The sequence below is a fragment of the Arachis hypogaea genome, chromosome 19 (assembly GCF_003086295.3).
Source record: "Arachis hypogaea cultivar Tifrunner chromosome 19, arahy.Tifrunner.gnm2.J5K5, whole genome shotgun sequence".
NCBI lineage: Eukaryota > Viridiplantae > Streptophyta > Magnoliopsida > Fabales > Fabaceae > Arachis > Arachis hypogaea.
In genome coordinates, this window is record NC_092054.1 from 137,821,441 (window position 1) to 137,826,253 (window position 4,813).

The 4,813-nt window shown below is 41.9% G+C and overlaps 1 non-coding gene across 1 annotated transcript; it reads left to right on the forward strand.

Annotated features, from left to right (window-relative positions):
- The first annotated feature begins 215 nt into the window (after positions 1–215).
- Positions 216–323, forward strand: LOC112781800 (small nucleolar RNA R71). Its single transcript, XR_003192558.1, has one exon. It is a non-coding gene; the product is annotated as a small nucleolar RNA R71 (small nucleolar RNA).
- The last annotated feature ends 4,490 nt before the right edge of the window (positions 324–4,813 follow it).

The window sequence follows — 4,813 nt, forward strand, 5'->3', positions numbered from 1 at the left end:
GCAGTCTCTCTGTTAGAGGATACTTCTGCAACGACTTTTGAACAGCCTTGTTTCTACCTGTGATTCTAAGTAGATTCAGCTAAGTCGCTGATCAATTGCCATGCCTCATCAGTGGTCTTGTACTTTTTCATAGACCCATTGCTAGCACTTTCCAATGTGGTCTTATCTTGGGGCCTCATGCCCTGTGTGACGTAACCGAGCAACACTATCTTATCAATCATATGGTGGGGGCATGCTTCCAGAAGATTATTGAAGCACTCCCAGTATTCATAGAGAGTCTCAGATTCGTCCTGAACAATCATGGAAATGTCTTTCCTCAGTTTATCAGTAACTTCAGCTGGAAAGAATTTTTCCAAAAATTCTCTTCTAAGTGTTTTCCAGTTGGATACAGTTGTTGTTGGTTGAGTGTAGTACCACTCTCTCACCTTTCCCTCAAGAGAGAACGGGAAGGCTTTTAGCAAAATAGAAGTTTCATCCGCACCATCACACCTGACAGTAGAACAGGCTGCTTGAAAATCTCTCAGGTGCTTGATAGGCTCTTGAGCAGGTAAGCCATGAAACTTGGGCATCAAATTGAGTAGTGCAGTCTTTATTTCAAAGTCTGTAGCCACCGCTGGGTGATGCGCTTGAAACGGTTGCATTGTAAAATCAGGAGCTCCAGCCTCCTGGATAGTAACTCTCCTAGGTGCTGCCATGTCACCTATACGTAAATCAACCGAATCAGTAGAACGGGGGCTGGTTTCTTCCTCAAATGACGTTTCAGATCCGCCCTCAGAGAGGACTAACCGACGTCGAGCTTGCCTTATTCGTGAAATAGTTCTTTCAATCTCAGGATCGAATACTGGCAAGCTTGGATCAGGAAGTGAACGCGTCATCTAACGAAAGAAACAAGCAGCTCATAGTAGCAAAATAAAATAAAATGCAAATAAATAAAATCCAATCAATAACTTTAGCACTCTATTGCAACTCCCCAGCAACGGCGCCAAAAATTGACGTGACGGAAATTGGCTAATTAAGAATTGTTATAAGATATGCGTTGCAAGTATAGTTCTTAACCAACCAGAAATCCGCTTATCAATTTAAAAAGGGGTGTCACAAAAATTAAAATTAAAATACTGGGAGTATGAATCCCAGGTCGTCTCCCAACGAGTTGCAGAAAGGTGTGCTATTTTATTAATCAGATGTTTTCAAAAAGAGTTTGAGTTGAATAAACAGGAAATTAAATTGGAGAAATTAAGTAACTTAAATAAAAGCCTTGACTGGAGTAGATTAGTTGGAAGCCCTATTCTTGTTGCAGTACTCTCAAGATTAATTGATAATTGAAGGTTGTTCTATTTAGTTATCCCTTACTAAGTAAGGGAAAGTCAAACAAGTTGGAATGCTGTTTCTATTCACAAGTCCCAATCCTCTTACTTGGAAGGACTGGCGTTAGTGACTAGAGAGCAATCCAACAATAGACCCAATTACAATTTCTCTTTTGAGCATTCCAACTCAAGAGTTCCTTTCAATCAACTCCCCATCAAGTTAGGAAACTACTCGCTCATTGTGAATGTGGAATTCATAACATAGAAAAGAGAATTAAAGAAAGACATGATAAATAAAACTCAAAGGAATCAATTAAAATTAAAAGTAACTCTTGTATTAATAAATTCTAAAATAATCCAATACTAAAATTGAGTAAATTAAAGGACATGGAAGAGTAAAGCCAAGTAAAGAAAACGAACTAGAATGACGAAGTCTTGATGAGGTAATAACTCTTCTCAATATCCCAATGCAAAGAGCAATAGAATTAAAAATCCTAAGAGCTATGAGTGTGTAGAGTGAAAACCTAGAAGAGGAGTAAAACTCGATCTAAAAAAAACTAAAAACTGTGCGGAATGAATGTTGATTTAGGTCTCTGCATGTTCCCTGGCTCTAGTCTGCTTTTCTGGGCCAAAAACTGGGCCAAAACATGGCCCAAAATGCCCCAGCGATTCTGCAGATTATGCAGATCGCGCACGTCACGCGATCGCGTCATTCATGCGGACGCGTCATTCAACGTTCTACTTTGCCACGCGGGCGCGTCGTCCACGCCTCCGCGTCACTTGCGCTATTCCAATCTGCGCGGTCGTGTGAGCCATGCGGCCGCGTCACTGCAATTTCCTCTCTTTCGCGCGATCGCGTGAGCCATGCGGCCGCGTCACTTCTCGCTGGTCATCTCCTCAATTCCTTGTGTTCCTTCCATTTTTGCAAGCTTCCTTTCCAATTTCCAATTCATTAATGCCCTATAAATCCTGAAACACTTAACACACAGATCACGGCATCGAATGGAATAAAGGAGAATTAAAATGCGCAATTAAAAGTCTCTAGGAAGCAAGTTTTCAATCATGTAATAATTTTAGGAAGGAAATATAAATGCATGCTAATTATATGAATAAGTGGTTAAAGATCATGATAAAACCACACAATTAAACACATTATAAACAATAAAATAGTGGTTTATCAAGTATCTTCCAGCGATCCAGGGATTCCTTCCTTTCTACTTCTTCCGGAGCTTCTCATTTCTCCAGGTTAGTTCCATTTTGCAATTACTTTTCTCTTTCGTTGCTTTGGCTTTGGTTTTGTGGCGAAGTTTTGATTTTGCTTGGAGAAAGTTTGGATCTTTCTATTTTTGTTGTGCCTAATTGCTGTTGTATTGTGTGTTCTGGGAGTTTCTTCGTCTTTCGTATGAACTTTTTCGCCTTTCCTGTTGCTTGATGCTTTTAGAGCTTTTGCATATTATCACCGTTTCTGCTTGTGCTTTCGATGATGGTTTTTGTTTGATTCTGAAAAAGGTTGTGTTTTTGATGATTTTCTGCTTGGCATTTTTGATGTCGACAATGCTTTTTGCTGATAGACTATAGAAAGATAGTGGCTTAGATGACTTTTGTGTTTTTACTTCCCTTTTTCAAAACGTTTGTCTACTTGAAATCTTCTTTTCTTGTTTGGGAAATGCCGGGACGTAAGCTGTAGATTTTTCCTGAAACCTAGCTTTGCCACTGCCTCCAAAGGATACCCTAGGACTTTGGTTTGAGTCTTGGGGTTTTCCTTTTCTGTTTGTTTGTCTGTATCATATTAGTCGAGTTGTTTTGCCCCTCCTCCAAGATGTTTTTTAGTAATCCAATCTTCTTTTCTTTTTGTAGGATTAGTTGGCCTCATGTCTTCTCGCAATAACGTTGTAGAGATGTCTTCCAAAGTTCCCGAGGGGATGTCCGATTCGCTGGACTCCCTTGTCCTAATGTGTGTCTCTGTCGTGGATGCTGAATTTTGTGTAGAGCTGAGGAAGCGTCATAGGATTTGTGGTAACAGTGCTCGGGAGAGGGATTATGAGCTTGTAGCTCCTGACTCTGATGAGAGGGCTTGTTTTCCTACTTCCGTCGAGGGGGAGCGTCCCTTCTTCTATGCCTATGAATATTTCTTCAGCCAGTTGGACGTTACTTTTCCTTTTACTGCTTTCGAGACCGACTTGTTGTGGTCATGTAACATTGCTCCATCCCAGCTTCATCCGAATTCCTGGGGTTTTATCAAGATATTTCAACTGCTTTGCCAAGAGTTAGGCATAACACCTTCTCAAACTCTTTTCCTCTATCTTTTTGTCTTGGCCAAGCCTGGAGGTTCTTCCAAAAAGAAAGCTTCCTGGGTTTCTTTCAGATCGGCCCAGGGACATAAAGTTTTTGCCATGTACGATGAGTCTTTTAAAGATTTTAAGAATTATTTCTTCCGAGTCCGTGCTGTTGAGGGGGTCCGCCCCTTTTTTCTTGATGAGAATGACGAGCCTGCTTTTCCTCTAGAATGGCAAAAGAATGTGAGAGTGCCTCGTTATACATGGGAGATGCTTAATGAGGTTGAGCAGGCTTTTGTAGTTGTTCTTGAAGATTTGTGGGGGAAACCACCCCATCTGGATACAAAAAGATTTTTGAGTGATCCATCTTTGGTTCGAACTGCTTTGGGTACTGTCTGACTTGTTTCTATACATGTTTCTTAGTTTTTCTTCTCCTAGGTTGTAACTCATCATTATGGTTGATTCTGTATTTTCAGAGATGTCGAAAAACAATGATTCCATGAAGGCCTACAAGAAGGCAAAGAAGGCTGCTACTGCTCAAAACATCTCGGCCAACGCGGCCAGAGAGGGATCTTCTCAAGTTCCAGTGATGCCGCCCGTGCCGAGTTCTCCTGGGCCGAGGAAGGTGATCCCACTCCTCAAGTTCGTCTGAATGATCCTCCACAGACTTCTGCCACTACTTCTGGTGCTCCTCCCAACAAGAAACAAAAAACAATTGAGGCCTTTAACCTTGACGCCCCTGATTTTAATACAATCGAGTTCGTAGATCAGCAAATCGGTCCCTACAGTGCCCTCCCTATGGATGATGTATCAATCATTCGCCATCTGGATTTTATGACCTGAAACAGTAATAAAATGGCATATATGGGGGCTGCCCTATACCGAACTGCTCAGAATCTTCCTCTCCATGCCACCAAAGAATTTATGGAGGAGGCTAAACAGGAGTTCGACCGGATGAAGGGCCTGAAGGAAGAGCTTGAGGTAAAGGTAGCCAAGTTGGAGAAGGATCTGGAGAACGAAAAAGTGAGTTCCCTTGCTCTGGCGACTTCTGTGCGGTTGGCCGAGGACACGGCATTGAGGCATAAGGACAGTTACGTTACATCTTATCGGGAGGTGGTGCGTCTGAGGGAGGAGCTGGAGTCTGCCCGAGTAGACTATTCCGAGCAACAAGGTCACCTCGTCGGCAGTGTGAACGCTGCCTATGATAATTTAAAAGAGCAAGTTCAAGTTCTT